The 22,338-nt window shown below is 42.7% G+C and overlaps 1 pseudogene; it reads left to right on the top strand.

The window, feature by feature from the left end:
- The first annotated feature begins 328 nt into the window (after positions 1 to 328).
- LOC117450027 (atlastin-2-like) lies at positions 329 to 22,338 on the top strand (annotated as a pseudogene).

The following is a 22,338-nucleotide window of genomic DNA, read 5'->3' as shown; positions in this document are numbered from 1 at the left end:
AATGTATGTAGGCCTACTGATCAGTATAGGCTACATTTAAACATTATTTTGACATCTTGCACGATCTTTATCTACTCTGAACTTAGACTGATCCCCCCCACCCCAACCCCCCAATTAAATTGCTTGAAAGTGTATGTGTTCTAAAATCTTCTAACCCCCTGTGTCCTAACCACTTTTCAACACAGAGGGACGCCCTTGAGTACAAGTACCTCGCATGAGTGTAGTGTACTTACTCAGTACTTGAGTAAACGAACTGACAGGGGGCGGGGCTTCGGCTCCGTATTTAGGACCCCTCCACAGCTTCAAACACTGTGACGTCAGCGCAGTCTGCTGCTATCAGCGGGTCAAAGAAAGATGGCGGCGGAGGAGAGCAGGTTGAAGCAGCCGAATCCCAAAAACAGCATCTTCAAAGAAGGTAAATTCATATCGACAGTTAAAATAAAATGATGATAGCGACGGGATAGATGACAGCAAACGTGGTCTATAAAGCCGTGTGTTTTTGTACACGGTTATGAAATGACACTGCAGGTTCGCCTCGTCGAATAATCGCATCTCATCCCGCTGGAATTAACGCGTTTTTATTGTTAAAATGTCACTCAAAACATGGCACTCCCACTATTGACAGTGACCATGAAGAGTGCCTGGAGCGACTCCGATTCATTCCCGCTATGCACTTGTGTATTACCGTGAAAAAGCCTGTTTTGTTAAGCCGCCCGGCTGTCCTCACCTTCACCTGAATGTGTTTGTTGTTAGCGGACAAGCTAACATAGCTGCTAGCCTATTCGAGCCACTTCTTCATTGTTCTGATGTTAACATGGTTGTTACTAATAACGGTTGGTTAACGGCTGTTAGCTTCGGTTAACTACCCTAGTTACAGAGGTGGGAAGTACCTAAGGACATTTACTCGAGTACTGTGCTTCAGTGCAATTTTAAGATGCTTGGACATTTCCACGTTGTGCTTTTACTCCACTACATTTATGTAATACCTTTTTAGTAACCTTGCAGATCTGGATGAATGATGTGAAATATAATCAACTCTTAAATCAGACTTTAGTTCCACCTGGAGTAAATCCACCAGCTACCCTGCAGTCTACAAAGTCATTCAAACTAGCTGCACCTTCACCAGCTTTGATAACGCTTTAATGCATCAATACTTATAAAACACATCATATATATTATTCTGAAATGGACCAATCTGCACCATGACTACTTTTACTTTTGGTACTTTAAGTATATTTTGATGTATGCACTTGTACTTTTATTTGACTAACATTTAGATTGCTGGACCTTTACTTGTAACAGAGTATTCCTACACTCTGGTACTTCTACTTTTACTTGAGATCAAGATCTGAGTACTTCTTCCACCCCTGAGCTCCTGTTCCCTCCTGTTGCTGATTTGAGTTGCCATGTTATCTGGGATAGGGTAGTGCACTTTGCAAGGGCATAACGGGGTGGTTTAACACAACAGGCTATGAGCTTCTCCTGCAGTCAATTTTACACTGAATTCTGTTTATAAATCCACCAGGTAATCCACTTTCCTCTCCTTTTTGGCAAGGATTAATAATGCTAGCCCTTTCCCTCTCCATATTATTCAATATCAGTTGTGGAAAGTAACTAAGTGCATTTACTCAAGTACTGTTCTTAAGTACACATTTGAGGTACTTTACACTAGTATTTTAGTTTTTTACTTCTTCTCTACTACTTTATGGAAGTAAATACTGTTCTCTTAATCCACTACATTTATTTTACAGATGTATGTACTAGTTACTTTGATACATTCAGATCCTGACTAACGATAATAAGGAAAAACTATGATTTTTTTTTTTTAAAAACGTTTTTTTGTTGTAAAGATTATACAATCCGACATTATATTTGAGTAACTAAAACGAATGATTTGGAAGCTATTTTGCTAATAAGATTCTTGTTCAAAAATATTCTCACAGATCCAGCTTCTTAAACATGAAGATATTTTTATTTGTTATTAATCAGACTTAAATACTTTTACTTAAGTACCATTCTCGATGCCGTAATTGTACTTGTGTGGTATTAGTGCTTCTACTAAAGTTAATCATTTGTTCAAGATTGTGGTTTCTCTCTGAAATGAAACACCTAGCTTGCTGTTTTTCTTATCAGTCCTTAGTCCACTGTCAAGTTTGAACTGTATTACAGAGTCAATATTGGACTGACTGTTTCCCAAAAGCAGTTTATCAAATGTAGATTAACTTCACAATGTATTTATATCATTGGATACACAGAGCGTGTGTCGCCTGTTTCTTTAACTGCAAAAACTGTTGACCTCGTGTGTGTGCAGAACTGCACACTGTGTGCTAAGACCCAAGTGGGGCAAACATTGAGCCATCTACCATGTGATGTGTATACATAGTTGCACTGGTGGTGGGGTTATCCTCTTATTCCACATTCCCTTTTTGAGATAAGCCTCTGCTTTCCCAAACCGCACAATGAAATACTTGAGGCTTAACATTTGTTATTGGAGACCTCTGACAAGGAAATTGCCTTTTCAATGAAGTAGGATGCCTTTAAACTAGCAGCAGTGAATGGTGTGTTCTTACACACATATAGTAAGCAATGGGACTGGTTGTCAGATACAGTTTAGGTGGACCTGACAACTTTTATTCAGTAAGAAGAGTCCGTTATGTGTCTGAAACTGTTCTTGGATAGTTTTGCCTCGGTGAAAGTAAAAGTTGCTTAGTGTGAGCTTTAACATGTAATCATTTAGTTATGTATACCCGACATACTACTTATGACTGACTCGTGTGTGTGTAACAAAAGTCCCCAGGGCAGTAGGTCAGCAGTGCATGCCAGGTATGCTGTCTGTTGTGAATGCAGCCAGACCAGTCTGTATTCTGAACGCTCCGACACTTTAATGACAGACATTTCCTCATAACGCTCTGACCACGTTCCTCTGCTGAGCCGACAGCGGTGTAACAATGATCATAGGAGGCATAATCTGCTATGAGGAAGTTTTAAATGACCCGTCTGATAAGCGGAAACATGAATGTTCATTCCCGTGGTGTGTTGTAGTGCAAGAGGTCTCTTAAGGAGGCAGAAGGTCGAAGATGAGCAAATGATCCATCCAGTTTAAGTTGCTACTCAAAAGCCAGCCACATATTTGCTCCTGTCAATGTTCACACTGGAGCTGCCACAATTATTAGGTCAGTTGATTGACAGAAAAATAGTCGGCAACTAATTAATTTGTAAGACATCTTGAACTTCGAGTAAACTGTAAAGCACACATTTCAAATTGGTCATCCAACGTGATGAATTCAGCTATCTTGGCTGTTATTGTGTTGGCCTTGTCTCTGTTCTGGGGCAGTTTCTCTTTCCTTTTAAAAGTGTCGGTTGTTTCAGTGCCGTTACCTGAGTGGCCGCTGTGTACTCGTCGTGTTGTTGTTGGCGTTTGTTTCTCAGGTGGCGTATTAGATTGGTCGTGTTGAACGTAGCTCTGTTCTTTCCACCACACGGAACCTCTGCCTTGCAAACATTGCATCTGGCTGTTACACTGCCTTCGCTTTCAATTTTATAATACTTCCAAACTCCTGACATTTGCTCTGACCCGAGTCACCAGCTGAACGTAGCCTCTCGTTAGCTTACTGCTACTATTAGACACTGCGCCCACTCTGTTGCCAGCTTTCAGAGGAATAAGCAACCAGGTCTGAAAACAAGCCCAAAGGAAGCAACACATACATGATTAGTGCTGCGTACCTGGACTCACATTCAGGTTCAGGTCCGGACTCAAGTCCAGAGGTTCAGGTTCAGGACTTGAACCCATGTCTTGTGTCAAGTTGTGTGAGTAACTAAAGTGAACTTATTGTGAGCTAATTATCAATTGAAAATTAACTCATAATCAACTCAAATTCAAACTCGTCAGGTTTATTGTGCTCCCTTCCAACTTGTGTCCACATTTCTCTACAAAGTACAAATGTAAAAAAAACACTTTTTGCCACTTAGTCTACAAATGACTGATGACAGCAACTACAGTGAACTACTACAAAGTTCAAACATTTATTTCATTTACCAAACTAAAGTAACCAAACAGTCCCTGAGCTGACTGAGCCTAAATCCCTAAAGCTTTGCTGAAAGGTAGAGTGTAGAGTAGACTATACGCATCACACTGTTACACACCTAATATACAGTATAGGCTACACTGTAGTGACTGTACAGCCAGAGTGTACTGTACTGTCTGTACACCATGTATTTTCTACAACTCTACATGTTTACATTATACAGTACATACTACATACATAGTGATGTACATACATACTGTTAGAAATTAAAATCAATGTTGATATGGCGTAATTTTGAATTAAATAGACTATTTAATTTAAATCAGTTTTATTCTGAAAAAACCGAAAGTTCACACTATTAACTTAATACTTTTATTCTGAAAATTATTCACTTCCGGTTATCATTAGCATGTGGCGAAATTCTACGTTTTCAAACCGTGAATCGAAGGTGAAATGACATGTGATGTTGTACACTGGGCACACTGGGATTAGCACTCATTTATTGACGCTGAATAACGTTCATCAGGGAATGTTTAAATAACAACAGACACCAGAATATACGTAAGTGCTAGTTTTTTTTGCGAGTCCAAGTACCGGTTCCCGACGTTCCGGACTTGAACCGAAACTTTTTACAAGTCCAGTACCGGTTCGGCGTACCGGTACGCAGCACTATACATGATGTTGTGTAACTTTAAACCAAAACTAAGGCCTCAGGATGACTTTAAGACGTGAACATGGTCATTTTTGTTTTGTAACATTAAATAAAATATTTTATAAAAAAAATCCCGACCCCCGATTTTTTTTTTCTCCCGATCTTTTGAAAATCACGTGATCGGCTCCGATCCCCGATCACGTGATCGGTTCGGGACATCTCGAAAAAAAGTAATCTTTGAATTCATCGCTGTTCAAGGCTTGGTCTTCTAATTTAATAGTTTCACCTGACCAACTGTACAACCAATATTCCCTTTTCAATAAATAAACCAGAGACAATGTCCACACCCGTGCACAGGAGCAGTTGGAACAAGATCATATTTGTCATTGACGGATAACTTTCTTGTTTCAGCTGCACACAGTAGAAGTATGTCCCCCTCAGGCAGCTCATATCCTGTACAGAGAGAACAGCAGGAGACAGAGTTTACCGGATCACTGGTCTTTAAAGCACACATCATTGTCAGGAAAAACATCCCAAAACTGTTTTTATGTCGACCTGCGAACTGGTTACGTCTTCCCCGGGATGATGTAACTGCGCACTGTGCATCCAGCGAGCTGTCTGCTGGATGTGTCGGAGGCGGATCATCATCGTGGTTGTTGTGCTGCTCCCTGCAGAGCGCTCACATGGCCCAACAGCTCCACACTGACCTGAATGAAGGCTCCTCTTCCCATGAGGCCGCAGGCTGCTCGGTTAGCTGTGTAATCACAAGGCAGTGTCTGAATAAGAGCTGCCACGTAATCACAAGGTCAACAGACATTTCTCAGCATTGAGAACTTTGCATATAGGAACTCGAAGTGATATCGACACGTCATTTGCATTGGCAAATTAAAGCTTTAATATCGTCACCATCCAATAATGAATATTTCCTCCGATCGGACACCCCAATAAGATGATGCACTTGACCTGACGTCTCGGGTGGCAAAGACGCTTTCTGCAATGATTGCTCGGCGTCATTTGAGGACGAGACAAATTGCGTTTCCTCACCATACAGATTTCACTACAGAGGTGACATTGTTTTGCAACTTGTGAAATGGGTCAAATTCCCCTGGTCGGGCCTATTTTAAGCAGCGACACTGTGACCAGGCTTTTGAAAGTAGGGTGAATATTCCACTTTGAACATTTTGCTGACAAATAAATATGGCAGCTGTGTACATTTTGGAAAGCATTGACAACAATATGCATACTAGCATCATGCTAATGTAGTTGGTGTCATTTAAATGCCACTACAGTATTTTAAATATGTCTGGGTGTTGGAAAGTACAGTCATACATCCTTGGTTACAGACAGTATTTACACACCGTTGCTTGCATCATCTGATTTTACAGGAAGAGATGACGAAATGCTCAATTCTGACATTCGTTTGTTTGGCAAAAAGCATCCAAAATGAGTCGCATACGTCTCCCCGTCTTCTCCAGATGGCTGTAGATCAGTGAAGTGTAAACGCTGCCATACAAGGAGAGCTGAAGGCTACTAGTCCCAGGTTGAGACAACACTGACTGATGGCTCTGTGTTTACTGTAAACCTGCAGCCAGCTCTGCCATCCTATAATGGCCCCAGCCTTCCTCTTGGCTGAGCTCCTGCGAAGCTGCACTAACTAGAGGAGGTCGGGAAAGTCTTTCCTTCTAGAAGCCGCTGTCGCTTCAGAGTTTATTGATTCCTGTGAGGAAACTCGGCCATCATGACTGTAGTCAGACAGCAGATGGGAGAGAACATAACATCTATTCTAAAGCGCCACCACTTTCTTTAGTGTTCAGTTTAAGCTGATGACACAATCCAGGTGTCGATGACATGCGTTTCTTTCTGTTGTCACAGATGTGTTTTTCCAGATTGAAAAAAAACCCACACACAATGAATGCCCAAAGCTCGGCTGTAGGAACTTGCATTTCATCATCCCCGTTGAGACGGGTTAGTTGTGATTCTTGTAGCCGGTCAGACATTAAACACTGCTTTCCCTCTCAGGTGACCGCGGTTTTAAATCTGACACGTCCCCGATGAGGTGTGAGGAAGAGGAGGAGGCCGACCTGCTGGAGGAGGAGGAGCCGGACGTAGCCAGGCCGGTGCAGATCGTGGTGGCGGACGAGGAGGAGCACTCGTTCCTGCTGCAGGAGGAGGCACTGGAGCGGCTGCTGCTGAAGGAGGAGGTGCAGGACCTCAACGTGGTCGTGGTCTCCGTGGCCGGAGCGTTCCGCAAGGGGAAGTCCTTCCTGCTGGACTTCATGCTGCGCTACATGTACACACAGGTACACTGTCCACTGACCTCTGCTGAAACGTGTCTCTGCAGAGGCTTATCGGCTGTCTCGATATATTTATAAATGGGGCCCTATTTTTATTTTGTACCTTTTTTACTATGACATCGAAAAAGCATCATTTATAAATATTTTTTTAAGTAAGATTTGAAATCCACCCCTTACTGTATTTACATGTACATTACTTAGCACATCACAGCTGACTTGAACTTGAATCTAATCTTAGTGGCATCATTTACACTCCTGACCTCAGAGTTCATTTAAGTCGTATAAAGTTTATTCCACATTAACAGCAGTTTGACAAAACTTTCGTTGAAGTGCTAGCAGCGTTTCCGCCAGGGGGGCGTCTTGCCGTTATTTATTTTTTTTGGACGAAAAAATAAATAATTCAAGAGAAGATCGAGAGTTTTTATCGCTTGAAATGACGAAAAGGAAAAAGGACGAGGACATCTCTCTGTTGGAGGGGCAAAGGAGTCTGGTGGGATTCTTTTCGCCGCCAGCAAAGCGTGTTCCTGTGACGGAAAGTGTACTGCCGGCGAGCCTTGACGGGGGGTGCTAGTGGAGCACGCGCGTGAACTGCGAGCGCCGGAGCCTCGCAGCGGCGAAACTGAGGCTCCGTGGTAAACTGTGGAAACACGAAGAGCCGAAATTCCCATCACTAATACGTAAAGAGATAGTATCTATAAGGGACGGCTCAATTCAGGTCACGTGATGTCACACAACCCCCTCCCCCCCGGGGTGTAGGCCCTCTCAGCTCTGGTCTGGCGGAAACTATGGCATGTGGTGCAGTGGGTTGAGCGTTGGTGTTCGGATCACAGGTTCAAACCCCACTGCAGTCAGCGTGTCGTTGTGTCCCTGAGACACTTCACCCCGAGTTGCTCCTGTGGGGATTGTCCACAGTACTGAGTATGTAAGTCGCTTTGGATAAAAGCGTCTGACATGTGATGTAATGACTTCATAGCCGTCATTGAGCTGGTGTAGCAACATATGAAACATCATACTGAGCAAAGTACAGTTCAAATCTCTTGAAACATATATCTTTTTTAATACTATATTTAGAAGTTGTAACTTTAAAAGAAAAGTAATGCCAGACGATTATGTCTTCTGAATTCTTTTGGGACGGTAAAGAGATGGACGTCTGAGATGAAAGTTTCTCAGCGACCGCAATTTCCAAGTGCAGAGCCGTCTGTGTGACATATGGCAGAATAAAAGTCTCTGCAGCGCATTAAACATTGCCAGGTCGTTTTCTAAATATCTGGAATTCAGAGCTACTCACAAATTGCAATCCAAAAGTTATATAAGGCAAAACTTATTTTTAGTACTTGTCCTCTTCAGCAGAGCCGTCACATTTAGGGGATTTAACGGTTTTGTTAGAGAGTGATGCTTCAACTTCTGAAATGACCTGTAGCGTTACTGTGGCAACGATCCCACCTCGAGGTGCTAGTGTGTATACTTCTCCCAAACATTTGTCAGGTTTCTTTAGTGCTTTATAGAATCGTAAAGGTCTAAAAGGTTTCATTTATTATTTGACACACTGATGCCACCGTGTTGTTTGTCTGCAGTGTTTCAGGTACGACCAAAACCTAGCATTATCTTGTTTTCAGTGTTAATTATACTTATTTGCCAAATTTAGGTTTTAATTGGAAGTGGTAGAATTGTGTCACTGCACAATTAAATAATATTCACAATGTTAAACTGTAAAACACTGGATAACAGTACAGTGTTTCCCCTCGGTTTACTGCATTGGCAGGGTGCTGTCCTTCAGAAACAGAGCGGAGGGAGAATGTGAATACGCAAAGCAGTGGACTGAAACATGCACACATTGGATAAATAACATAGGCGTTTAGTTTATGTAATAAAAGAGCACATGTTCAATGTGTAAATTGACCGTGGATAGATTACTTCAGTTGCAATTTGATGATATATATATATATATATATATATATATATATATATATATATATAGCAGCGCCCTGCCAAGGCAATGGTAGGGTAAACACTGCAGTATTCATTCTCCCACTGGTACTCCTTTGATTGAAACAAACATCAGTTAACTTCCTTTTTTAAGGGGACCTATCATGCAAAATGCACTTTGTGATGTCTTTTATACATAAATATGTGCGTCGGGGAACTCGCGCAGCGTCAGAAAATAAAACCCCCTCTCTTTTCCTCCGTACCCACATCTTTTTTTTAAAAAGGGGGATGCAGATTTGCTGCCGATGTGAAGTAATTTCGGATGGTGGAGCCACAGAAAGTTGCTATCGGAAACAATGCCCGACGTGTTTTGGATGTAATATGGTCTTTGTTTACATTAGCATGCCTGGCTAACATCAGAGCTAACCTGAACTGGAGAGCACGTGTTTAAAAAGCAGGAAATAAAAAAGGAACTCACCTTGTGATGAACCTGAGAGAAAAAGCATTTGAGCTCCAGACTGTTTCAGAGATAATCCTTGATGTGGTTTAAACAGGATGGCGTTTTATGACAGCGGAATTTAACTTTATCTCCGGTAGAATTCAGATCAGGCATTAGCTCCGCCTCCTCTTCTTTCCATTTTTTTTTTTTCAAGCTAAGGACCCAAGATCCGTGTTTCTCTAAACGGGGCTGGAATATAGGGGTATGACCGATGTCTAAAATGCATGATCTGTTTGTATTTTGAGAAACAAATCATAGACATGTATGCAGGGACGTGCACAGGTACAGGCTAATGTTGCCTGGGCAACGGCCCTTTTGGCTGACCTGCCCCTCTGGAGAGAGCGAGAGTTTGTTTTTCTTTTTTCTGTTGTGGCCGAATCAACAAGATAAGCCCACAATTAGTAGCGTCTCGCTGCGGGAAACACACTTTGTCAGCGCTGTCCTCTGCCGGTGCGTTAAGACCACCACTTTTTTTAAATCAAGTCACCGAATGCAAGTAGTCGCCTTAGCTTATATTGTTATGAGATGTGAGTTACTGTTCAATTTAGGTGATGTAAAAATCGTTTGGTTTCTTTTACATTAAAAACAAGTTACAATTTTCAAAAGGTCTTATGTTTTTTTTCAGGGGGAGGCCCTTTTTCCAGTTTAGAGCAATAGCCCCTCCAAATGTCTGTGTGTATATATATCTCTGAGACCCATAATATATGCCTAAAAATAGCATGATAGGTGACCTTGAAGCTATTTAAAAGCCTGCAGCAGGAATCCACTCCCTTTACCATGTTTCAGTTTGAAGGTGTGCCCGGGTTCAAAGGAAACTGAGTGTACCTTTTGATTTGTGACTCGACCTTTGGCCGGGTTAATCTACGGTAAGCCGTGAGGAACATTCTGGAGGGTTTCACGATGCTGTAAAGAGGATTTTAGGGTCGACACAATGCCGGCTCTGTGGCTGGGCCCCTGCAGAGCTCGCTGCTGCTTATTCCACACATGAAAGCCATCTTTATGCTTTGAATAAGCCCTGCACGCACGTCGGACTACAGTAGGGCTGCTGTTCACACACCTCCTGCACGGGACTCAAAGAGGGAGTCTAGAAAATGGCTTTGGATCATACATAAGCTGAGAATGTATACCACGATGCGTTGAATTCAGCATCACTGATTGAAGTATCTTGGTGTGAATTTGCTGTAATGTTACTGAACTAAAATAACCGTTTCTCTTTTTAAAGAAATGTTACATCAATGTAAGCTCATCTAACAACAATAGGAGTTCTCTTTGTCATAACAACTGATCCTACTAGCTGATGCATTTGCAGCACACCACTCTTTAACAGAGGATTTCAAGCAGCTCTGGTTTCAAACTGTTTCCTGTGGTTATAAACAAGTTACGTCTCCCACCACGGCCTCTGGTTCCACAGTAAATGTTCATCTCTCAAATGAGGTCGATAACACGCTTTCCTCATGTGACTTGTGGCAAGAATGTGTATCTAATATCAAAGTGGAGCAGGATCAGTGATGTCCTCTTGTCTCTGTGCAGTCGGAGTCGTGGGTCGGCACCGAGGAGGAGCCTCTGACCGGTTTCTCCTGGCGGGGGGGCTGCGAGCGGGAGACCACCGGCATCCTGGCCTGGAGCGAGGTGTTCGTGGTGAAGAAACCAGACGGCTGCAAGGTCAGTCGGTCGGCAGGCAGGGAACCAGCCAGCATCTTCTTAACCTTTAAATCAGGGGTGTCCAAACTGTTTCCACCGAGGGCCACATGCAGACAAATATACGAAGGGCTGGGCCGCTCACTAGAGGAGAGGCATTTTGCCTCATAAGCCAAGTTCAATCAAATGTAGGTAAATTAAGCTTGATACTGGAAAATGCTGTTAGAAACACAACAGCCTTCATCACAGCTTTCTATAGGGTTTCATTTATTTAGTTTGCAGCTCATGCCTTAAAACAGAAGCTTCAGATTGCTTATAAAAATATGTTATGAAAAAAAGTGATTGGGCTTTTTATCAACTAAGATTACCGTACTTTTCGGACTATAAAGCGCACCTGCATATGAGCCGCAGCAGCTAAATTGTCCGTCTGTCTCGCTCTCGTTCTGTCTCTCGGTTCCACTTTTACTTTGGCGCGCTACCTGTCTCACTCTTTTCCGGCCTCCAGCTTTTCCTGCTGGAGCCGCCGCTTAAAGGTGGCGGGCGCGGACCGGTCATAGAGCCCGTAGTGTTAAAGGTGGTTAATTTTACCTGTACAATCCATAGATTTAGGAGGTTCCCTAGTGGCCGGTAGCTGTACAACAAAAATGGGGGAAAAAGTCGCGGCTTATAGTCCGAAAAGTACGGTAGTTTGAAAATGTTTCCAACTTTAATTGAATTTATTTGAAAAGTGGGCACACGTGAATACTGTGATGTATATTTAATTAGTACAATACATGAAAAGCACAAGTTTAATTTGAGGGCCATATTTCATTTGAATTGGCTGAGTTTCAAAATGGGCCGCATTTTGCCCCCGGGCCATAGTTTGGACACCCCTGCTTTAAATCCTCCTCTTAAAAACATGTTTCAGTTTGCTTCAGTGTTGTGTGCGTTCATCCCAACTAATTTGTGTGTTGTTGTTGCAGGTCGCAGTTTTACTAATCGACACACAGGGGGCGTTTGACAGCCAGTCCACCATCAAAGACTGTGCCACACTGTTCGCTCTCAGCACCATGACCAGCTCTGTGATGGTCAGCCGCATTTCATTGCTCCAGCTGTTGTTTTTATTAAGATTAGTTCTGTGTTTGTAAAGTCATCGCATCAGCTGACTAACCGGTTTGTTTTTAGGTGTACAACCTGTCCCAGAATGTCCAGGAGGACGACCTCCAGCACCTCCAGGTCAGTGATCAGCCTGCACACAGTTTTACAAAAGACCAATATTACATTTTAAAGATTAAACATTTCAGAGCACCTTTTTTCTGAGTGATTGAGACAAACCGCTTTCCTTGCGTTTGATCTGCGGACACTTCGGTCAATTTGCACCATTTGACCTTTGTGATAACAAAGCAACGAACCCCCAAAATGCTTCCTAGTCAAAGTAGCTACCCACTGCTCCTAAAACTAGGATGGGTGAAATGCGGGTGTGCATTGCCGGTACATGGGTTTCTTTAAAAATAAGTGAAGCGTAACCTAGGGCTGCTCAATTAATCGCAATTACGATTTTGGCTTGCAACGATTATGAAAAGAACATAATCAAAATAAAACGAATATTTTTATTATTATTTTGCATTTTTTTTGTTGTTGAATTATACTTAAAGTTCAGGGTAATAAACTGTTAAAAACATACTGTTCAAATACTTCTTTTCAATAAATGGATGTTTTCAAATTACATGGATAATCGTGATATCAATTATTGACCCAAATTATGATTTTTGCCCTAATCGAGCAGCGCTAGCAGAACCCTCCATTTACGTTGGTTTTAATCCGTCAGATTTACAGCAGCATTTCTGTTAAAGCTCTCATTCTTGTGATGAGGATCTCCATATCAGGCGCTCTGCGGTGCGTTCAGGTCAATGTGAACTAAACCCAGGCGCCTTATGAGGCTGAAAGCAGCTCCAACTGAACGTCCCTCACAGCGGAAAATTTCTTCCATCTTTGGTGCCGACACAGATCAGCTGTCAATCTGACATCCTCGTGGATTCAGCTTCTTATTACAGACGCATGCATTTACTAACATTCGGTCTATATGCTGTGAAATGTATTATCTCTTCGATTTACACACAGCATCTATTGCACGTCTGTCCGTCCTGGGAGAGGGATCCCTCCTCTGTTGCTCTCCCTGAGGTTTCTCCCATGTTCCCTTTAAACTGTGGGGTTTCTCTGGAAGTTTTTCCTTGTACGATGTGAGGGTCTGAGGACAGAGGGTCTAAGGACAGAGGGTCTAAGGACAGAGGGTCTAAGGACAGAGGGTCTAAGGACAGAGGGTCTAAGGACAGAGGGACTAAGGACGGAAGGTGTCGTTTTTCTCATACTGATATTCTGAACAATCTGTGCTGTTGTATTTGCTGTAAAGTGTCTCCACTGTAGGCTATTTTTATTATATGTACAGCCCTTTGGCTCCGACCAAACATCGTTTATAAATGTGCTATATAAATAAAACTTGATTTTATCAATCAAACCGTAAAGATGTTTTTTTTTAATTGTTCTATTATTGCAATTAAGTTTGAATAAAGCCCACATGGTCCCTGCACATCTCTTCATTAAATGTAATCAGCTGAAATGAGGCAACCAACCTCAATCAATTCATCCACAAAATGTCCTGCTGCAGCAGAAAAATAACCCGCTGAGTCCTTTAGAGCAGCGGATGGGAAAGCTTTCATGGACCGGATGATCAGATATGCACTCGTTTGTTCCAACACTAATTGAGCCTAATGACTGTTGTGGTGTCTTCTCTCCTCAGCTCTTCACGGAGTACGGGCGGCTGGCCATGGAGGAAGTTTATGAGAAACCATTTCAGGTGGGGATCTGCTAACCACCCTTACTGTCTTCACAATTATATGTAGTTCGATTGTTAGACTTTGTTTACAGTCTAAGATGTAAACAACATTTTGACTAAATCATCGAACGACTAAATGAGACTTTTGTAATGACTGGAATTCCACTCAGTTTAAAAAAACGTTGCCGTAGCTTTATTATTGATAGTTAAAAAGATCCTTTAACCTGTTAAGCGGGGGCATGGGGCTTTTTTTTTCTTTCGTGAAACTGTCCCAGGGCTTCTTAACATTTATGAAACTATTAATGTGTCATACCCACTTAACGGGAAGACACTCGGCTAACTGACGACACGAACCATTTTTACCGAAACAAAACACAAGTCTCACAAGAAGCGTCTAAATGAGCCCTGAGTGAAAGAATGCTATAGCACAGAACTCACAGCTTAAATACCCTTATTACTTATCGTATCTGCAAAAACAAGATGGCGATTAGCGAACTGAGATTCCACTGATTCCAGAAGTATTAGTATCGTCACTGAGCGATCCGAACTCGCGACAGGGGAAGCGAAAACAGACATCACAACACGTAGCTTCACGGAGGAAACACGGAGATGCTTACCTTAGCTGTTCTGATAAAAAGTCGTGTTCAATGGCATCAAAACGATAAAAACGCTGCTGAAGGTTAATCCAATGTTTGAAATGATTTCTGATAATCCATCTTCATATTTACTAGTTTGAGCCTAGGTTTCAGTTTTCAGAGCATAACATTGCTTTCGACTGCGTGCGCATAGCTCTGTGTGTCTGTGGAACTTCCCCTTCGATTCTATTGGCTCTAGCAGTTAAAAAGAGCTGTCAATCACCAACATCGACCAATGGGTTCCAGAGAAACGGCAGATACACCCATTTCCACCCAAATGACCCCAGAAGTGGGTTTTTTTTGTTAAATCTCTCTAAAAAGGTCAAATGTCACTTGTTTTGCATCAATCTTGATACAGGGTACTTATTATGTTATATATTGGATTCCTAAAGCTTTTAGTCTACCATCCCATCAGCCAAGGGTGGTTTTCACTATAAGTAATGGTTTGTTTTTTAGGACGGACACTATAATTTACCTTTTTTTAATGTGTTCAATCTGAATTTACTTTACAATAAAACAATTATATATTGATTCTGACTCTTCTACATCCAACTCACAGGTGTATCATTGCTTTGAGAAAAAAGATTATTAATTTGCCCCTTTTTCGAAGTGAAGATGTGGTCCTTTGTTCTGGGAATGTCATTTTGGGGCTTAACGGGTTAACTTGCCGCACAGAGGGGGAGTTTAGGTATAATGGTTGATGGATAAATAAGATGATTTTGTAATACCTGGAAATAATCATTAATAACATTTGAAATGTGTAATCGATAAACCTGAATTTGTCCGTCTGTTCAGAGTCTGATGTTCCTGATCAGAGACTGGAGTTATCCATACGAGCACCCGTATGGCCTGGAGGGAGGACGGAGCTTCCTGGAGAAGCGGCTGCAGGTCAGTGACAGCAGCCAGGCAGAAGTCTGCTTTAAAAAGAGTTGATCGGACATGTATTGGGATCTCAGAAAATATCTGACAAGAAAAGTAAGCGGCATCTTTGTCTCGGGAAACTTAATGCCAGGTTTATAAGGCCCTGATCACAATGTTGTTTTGAGTCCTTAGTCAGTTTGTATTCAACCTGCTGGTATACATCTCAAGGTCAAACAAAGACATGTATTCACTTGGATGGCCAATGTCTGCAGCATGGTAACTGGCACTGCGCATTACATTCTGCAGGATCTTTACATCCGTCACAATCATTTCTCACTGTTCCCATCTTTTACTGAACCGTTTCTGGAACCTTCCTCAGACTTGGGCTAGCTAAAACCTGTACATTCAAACACTCCTTTAACCCTTAGATGCACGAGTGACTGGACCCTACACTCTTCCATAAGTGGGTCAAAATGGACCCGTATTAGAATAATGTGTTGTCATTTTGGTTTAGAAACATCACTTGTATTATACTTTGGTTCACACTAGAAATATTTTATATTTAATTTTTCACAATTAATAATTTTAGACATTCTTTTTACATTTTGGAAGAAACGTTTTCCCAGAGGAAATGCATGCGAGTAATTTTTGACCCACTTATGGAAGCTTGGGGTAGAAATACAAAAACTATAATTTCTTAAAATGTCAATTAAAAATGTGACTGGCATGATATCCAAAACATGTTTTTTGAGGAATAGCTGGAATATGAAATGATAAAAAAATGTAATTACAAAGATACTTCAAGAAAACCACCTCACCGCGTCAAAAAAGACCCACTTATGCATCTAAGGGTTTACCATTTCCCTCTAAGTCTAGGAGGAAAAAGCTATTTTCATAACCGTTAATTTGTACCCCGTGTTCTCGGTTTCCTCGTAGTTTTTTCCCCCCATTTCTGCATAACCTTGTCCCCTCGCTAAGGAGAAATAAAGCAAGAAATGGATGCGTTATCATCTGTGTTCAGGTGAAGCAGAACCAACACGAGGAGCTGCAGAACGTCAGGAAACACATCCACTCCTGCTTCTCCAACATCGGCTGCTTCCTGCTGCCTCACCCCGGCCTCAAGGTCGCCACCAACCCTCACTTTGACGGCCGGCTCAGAGGTACGTCCACGGGCTCAGCAGCTCCTCAGACAGCGCGAACAGTCAGGATTAATTGTGTGTGTGTGTGTGTCGTGTCAGATATCGATGATGAGTTCAAGAAGGAGCTGGTGAACCTCGTCCCCACGCTGCTCTCTCCAGAGAACCTGGTGGAGAAGGAGATCGGAGGAGTCAAGATCACCTGCAGAGACCTGTTGCAATACTTCAAAGTGAGTTCATATTCCATCTGCCCATCATTTGGTTTACGGTCAGTACGAGGAACGACTTGGTTACCAAATTACAGAGGGGGGGGGGGGATTTATTTGTTTGAGTCCATGATTAAAAATAAATGTCAAATGTCCCAAACAAAGCTTCTTAGTTTTAGGGGACAGAATTATATAGTTTTCATTCAAATTAAAGCATATATTTTTCCTCCATCTTCCCATTTTAAAGTCCTGTTAGAAAGTTTGGGCTTTTGTGAATCCCCTGCCGTCGTCTTTAGTGAATTTATTGTTTTAGTTTTAAGCGTTCAGAAAGAAAATGTTATGTTAAAGATCCCCAGTAGCTTTTGCTCTTGACAGAAGCTACTCTTCCTGGGGTCCGACACTTAAAACCATACAACAACATTCAAGACATAATTCCTGACAACATCAACAATCTCATCCACTTTCAATATCAATCTCAGCCGAGGATGAGTGCACTCGACACCCACCAGTACAAAGCATGAGATCAAATGAGGCTTCACACTCACAGCTCTCAAGGGTACTTGGTCATTTAGTAGAGGGCCCTTCAATCTCTTCTTGAAAGAGACTCTGGACTCTATTTCATCAATGAGTGAGTAATGCTCCTGATTACCCTCGTGTCTCACCTCCTCTCATGACTCTGTGTTTCAGGCTTACATGAAGATCTATCAGGGAGAGGAGCTTCCTCACCCCAAGTCCATGCTGCAGGTCGGCTCAGACACATTATCATTAATGTCACTGTGAAACAGCGCCACCTGCTGGACTGTCCAAAAACCAGATCATTCATTTTTAACAGTACTGAATATTCAGCTAATATGAATAGTTTCCTTTTCACTATAGAACAAACATTTTGAATTGTTCAGATGTTGATAAAGCATTGATAATCATTGTTATAGTGCTTTTCCTGGTGCTCAAAGACACTTTATTTATGAATGTTTAACTTAAATATTATTATATATTTATAAATGTCGTAAATCTTAACTATCAGATCAGGCTGGGGTAGATTTCGACTCGTAAATAGGACTCTCTGTTGATTTGTCATGTGTTGACTCAAATTCTACATCTTTAACCTGTTTTGTCATTTGTTACCTAGGCAACAGCTGAAGCTAATAACCTTGCAGCTGTAGCAGGAGCCAAAGGCTTGTACAACAAAGGCATGGATCAGGTAACGCACCACAAACCTGTCGTTACTGGACATTACAGATCCAGGTTTTGGTCGATAACATGAATCCACTGAGCCTGTCCTCTGCACAGGTCTGCGGCGGAGACAAACCCTACATCAACCCGGCGGAGCTGGAGCGCCGGCACCTGGAGTTCAGGCAGGCGTCGGTGAAACACTTCCGCGGCGTTAAGAAAATGGGCGGCGAGGAATTCTGCCGGCGCTACCAGGAGCAGCTGGAGGCGGAGCTGGACCAGACGTACAGCAACTTCAGCAAGCACAACGACGGCAAGAACATCTTCTTCGCCGCGCGGACCCCCGCCACGCTGTTCGCCGTCATGTTCGTGATGTACGTGGTGTCGATGGTCACGGGCTTCGTGGGCATCAACTCCGTGGCAACGCTGTTGTAACCTGCTGATGGGCGTCGCGCTGACGGCACTCTGCGTCTGGGCGTACGTGAAATACTCCGGAGAGTTCCGTGAGGTGGGAGGAGTCATCGACCAGGTGGCTGAAACCCTCTGGGAACAGGTGAGAGGAAGAGCAATATTTATTTTATTTATTCATTTTATTTTTTAAACTGAAACGAGCAATAAAACCAGCGCACTCATAAAGCCAATTAGTTAAAAGACCATATCTTGTAGGGTAGTTTTTAATACTTTGTTGGTACCACATTAAAATGTTTATTGTATGTGATGGCCGTGTTCTATAACATACTAATAAGTGAGTCGGTTATCATTTGGAGTTAAAGTACAGACATTTAAATATTACGCTTAACCCTGAAGTAAAATAAATATTTGAATAAAATGACATTGTGTAAAACAACTCTTTAGTTTTTCCTCAAACGTTTAACTTGTCAATATTTCTGTCATCTGTCGCTTTCTTTTTAACCTTTCTCTTCCTCCTTCCACTTTATTTTATTTATTTTGCTTCCAGAGGACTCCACGAAAGGTATGTTTTCACTTCCTGTGTAGGACGCGAGACTATTTTAGATTTGCCTCGTGTTATCAGATGTAGCTTTCTGAATGTTAGCAAAATGCATACTGCTTCTTGGGACCCTTTCACACCTGGAGTGGAGTGCACCAGATGGGCGTAAAAAAGTAGGGCTTAACTCTAACGTCGGGCTTAGCTACGTCCGACGTAGTGATTAGAATTTACACTGAGTGCACCAAGCCTGACTAGTCTCGGGCGTAGCTGCGCCTGGTCTTAAGATGCGCGTCCACGTGAATACACGCGAAACCGAGGAGAGCAAGACCGAGGTAATTTTTTTTGGACCCCAACCTCCGGCCTCCCAGGTTGACATTCTTGGCTCCCTGAGTAAAAACATCCTCCCCGCTGTAACGAACCTTGGAGTAACCTTCAATAGCACTTTACATTCGATAAACAGGTCAGCAGCGTAGTCAAACCTGCTTTTTTAAATTACGACTATTGGCTAAGACCAAGTCGTTTTTATCTTTTTAAAGACTTAGAGAGGGTAATTAACGCTTTTGTGACATCGCGACTGGACTACTGCAACGCTTTGTATGTGGGCATGGATCAGGCATCCATAAAACGCCTGCAGCTAGTACAGAACGCAGCTGCACGTCTCCTGACTGGCCACAAAAGGCGTGACCACATTACCCCCATTCTGGCCTCACTTCACTGGCTTCCAGTTCGGTTCCGAATAGATTTTAAACTCCTTTTTATTTGTTTTTAAGGCCCTAAACGGGCTGGCTCCGGCTTATATAGCTGACTTAATCCAGCGATACACCCCGCCAGAGCTCTAAGGTCTGCCGACCAAATGCTGCTGGTAGTGCCGAAAACCAGGCTAAAAACTAGAGGGCACCGAGCCTTCGCAGCAGCTGGTCCCAGGCTCTGGAACACTCTGCCCTTACCTGTGAGGTCGGCCCAGACACTAGGGGCTTTTAAATCCTCTCTAAAAACACACTTTTTCTCTCTGGCCTTTTAAAGTGAGCAGAGCATGACATTTTTCATTTTGTATTTTAACTGTGTCTGCCTTTATATTTGTTGTTTTTAACTTAAATGCTACAAATTGCAATATGTTCCGTATATTTTTTGTTCATGTACAGCACTTTGGCGCGACCCGGAAGTTTGTTTTAAAATGTGCTTTATAAATAAACTTGATTTGATTTGAAACGGTAATTGTTGCCAAGCAACGCCATTTTACAGACTCAGAGGACCGCAGAGAAGAGGGAATTCCCACACCCCACAGCGTCAGCGATGACTCAAGGGGAATCCCAAATGGCCGCACCCCGAAAGAGAAAGAGGGATTTGTCAGAGATACAGCGGGAACGGACTGAGAGGGAAATCGGTGCTGGAGGGCCAATGAAACTTGTCTTATAGCCCGACATGCAGTTGTCGACGATGAACATTAATCATGTCTCCCACAGTATTTTTGAAAGGGCCCCGTTCGCCGTTCACTGTCTGAATAGATGTCCAGTGGGTTTGTTCGATCACGGACGACTTTCTCTTCTTAATGCCCTTTCAATTGTTAAACATGTAAACAAGACGCCCTGCCATCGTAATATAATATCCTTCTTGCCTGTTTTACGTACTATGGATACTAGTCTGTCTTTCCGATTTACGCCTTGCTCCATACTAGGCGTACAAGTTACAACCCGGGTGCAACAACATACAGGGCTTAAGTCTAAGTGGTGCACTAGTCATAACTTTAGTTTGATCTTAAACCTTCGGTTCTACGTCGGACGTAGAGGTACGCCCAGCTTATGCCCAGCTGGTGCACTCCACTCCTGAGGTTTATAAGGGAATTTTATTTATCTGAAAAAGTGAATTGGGTATCGACCTCAGTTCAGTACGTTAAGGCAGACATGCTGTGTTTCCCACAGATGATATGGTTTAGCACGACTCGCCCCGGTACTGCTTCTCCACCTTCCTCCCCCCCCCACCTGACCGCTTCTCCTCCTCTTTCCGCAGGTTTTCTCCAAACTCTTCGAAGTGGCTCGGAGTCGAGTCCCGTTGGGAAGTCTCATCCCGGCTCCTCGGCCCCGGCTCCCCTCGAACAACAACGTGAAGAAGAAAAACTAGCAGCACGCCGTCGCTGTCTTTTCACTTTTATCCTGCTCTGTTTTGAAACCACGTTTTTTAGTACGGTTTGAGACGTGTACATGAGTTTCTGTTCTCGGACTGTAGACAAAGGTTCCTCGCCGCGCTGGCTGTAGGTTTTAAGGACTCGCTGTAGACGCAGCAGTGTGATGTATTTTATTATTTGTCAGTGGGCGGGGTTACGGTATTTATTGGTGGGAGGGGCCATTATTCTATCACAGTGTCGTCCCAGGTGTGTGCGCTCGCCTGTCGGACGACGACATTAATGATTCCCGTTTTATGTGAATGTATGAATGATGAGCATGACCACAGACCCTCCTCATGGTTCCCCCCCCTCCTGTCCTCTCAGTCGGGTTGTTTCTGTCGCTGGGCGGCGTCACGAGGAGGAGTCACGACCAAAGTTTACAGCTTTACCCACAGAGGCTCTCAGACTGAGCGACTGACAACAGGCAGGCTCATAAATCAGTCCAAGGAATTAAAAAAACAAGTTCGGTTTCAGGGAAATGTTACCGTTTTTCTTACTCGGAATCACAAACTCATGGATGTATTTGAACCTTTCTGTGCAGACTGAAGCGTGGTGAGCGGTTAACGGAAGCTCGACTCAAAACTGGGTAAACATGGCTGCAGCTCTGATGAAATTAAATGAAAAACGACTAAGTACTTGAGCGTGGAGATTGGTTCTCGACCAGATAACTCCAGAAGATATTCACTAACCAGAGCTTTTGATATATCAGTGAATTTAACTTTTTCATTGAACCTCCGTACAGCACTGAGGCTGTGCCACACAGTCCAGAGCCTATTGGAGAAGTGACCGCCGCATTACTCTATCAGTGATTTATTATGCCGTTTAAAGCTTGATTTCTGCCCTGCAGTTAACATGAAGACTTCCAGTATGTGACCATGAGTTAAATCAGGAATCAGGGCGGTGCTGTCAGTCGTTTCAAGCTCTTGTCAGTTTTAAAATTAAGAATATTTGGAATCATGACTGAAGAAGCTGTTCCTTCAGATGGTACTCTAAACATCCATGAGTTTGTCTGACCTTGTGAAAGTAGAGCTGAAAGTCAAATAAGCAAAATGTCCCCCGAACCCAGCTGACTCTCGAAGTAGCTGGCTAAAGTGACCTGATTATCTTTATCTTGATTGATTCATCCATTATTTTCATATTATCAGTATTGACTTGATCATGATTTGCAGTATTAAACCCATTATGTGTTTTCTAGTTTACTTTTAAGGTTAGTAAGTAAGTAGAGGACCTCGTGTTTTGAGTCAGGGAAGATTAGGAACTATTTCTTGACGGCGTATCACTCCACCTCGGCTCAACTTAACGTAGAAAAATGACAAATATTGATGTCCGATCCCAAAACGGAAAGCACTACGAACCATTCCTTTAAATCTTGAA

The sequence above is a fragment of the Pseudochaenichthys georgianus genome, chromosome 1, assembly GCF_902827115.2.
Source record: "Pseudochaenichthys georgianus chromosome 1, fPseGeo1.2, whole genome shotgun sequence".
Classification (NCBI taxonomy): domain Eukaryota; kingdom Metazoa; phylum Chordata; class Actinopteri; order Perciformes; family Channichthyidae; genus Pseudochaenichthys; species Pseudochaenichthys georgianus.
This window is presented reverse-complemented; position numbering and strand designations above follow the sequence as displayed.